The sequence below is a fragment of the Penaeus monodon genome, chromosome 23, assembly GCF_015228065.2.
Source record: "Penaeus monodon isolate SGIC_2016 chromosome 23, NSTDA_Pmon_1, whole genome shotgun sequence".
NCBI classification, from domain to species: Eukaryota; Metazoa; Arthropoda; class Malacostraca; order Decapoda; family Penaeidae; genus Penaeus; species Penaeus monodon.
The window spans coordinates 7,020,621-7,021,327 of record NC_051408.1 but is presented as its reverse complement, the minus strand read 5'-3'; positions in this window follow the sequence as shown (position 1 = coordinate 7,021,327).

Below are 707 nucleotides of genomic sequence, written 5' to 3'. Positions count from 1 at the left end.
AAGTTCCTTATAGTTCCAAAATGATACATCCCTATGGTGCGAGGACTGTATTCTTTTCCGGTAAAACACACACAGTATCCAGCATTCTGTAAATGGAATGTTCTTGTAACGAAGCCTGTGATTTACTCGTGATATTTCGCAAATATTTTCGCTGACAATCAGAATTATGTTTAAAAGTTTAGAAACATTACAGTGTTTTGCCCAATACCAACATTATTGCTTGAAATATGTGGTGTTTACCTTAAAAAAAGAGAACAATTGGAACTGGCAATAACAAGCAGCTTCTGCAGAATCACGATGGCTAAACATCGATGGCAACGTTTAATCTGATATCATTTTTTGACAAGAAAAAAGGCGTTCGTAAAGAGATATATAAGAGCTTTCGTTGATTTTATAATTGTAAAACACTTTATTTTGAGAAGGTAAATTACGAATCACATATAAAATTATCCGTAAATGTAGATAGTAATGTTTTCTCACCCGATTCGTTGTCTCTGCGCGTTTTCCTTCTGGAATTTATGAATGACAAATTAACTAATTGCTTAATGGGTTGTTTATGATGACGACTTCAAAGCACACTCGGGTCACATGGAGTGATCCCCTTAAAATGATATCAAGATTTGCAGAGAACATAGGTCAGAAGTCTTTGACAGGTCGTTAGATGTAGCGTTAAGGACTGATTGTTAAGCATGTCCCAGATCAATATT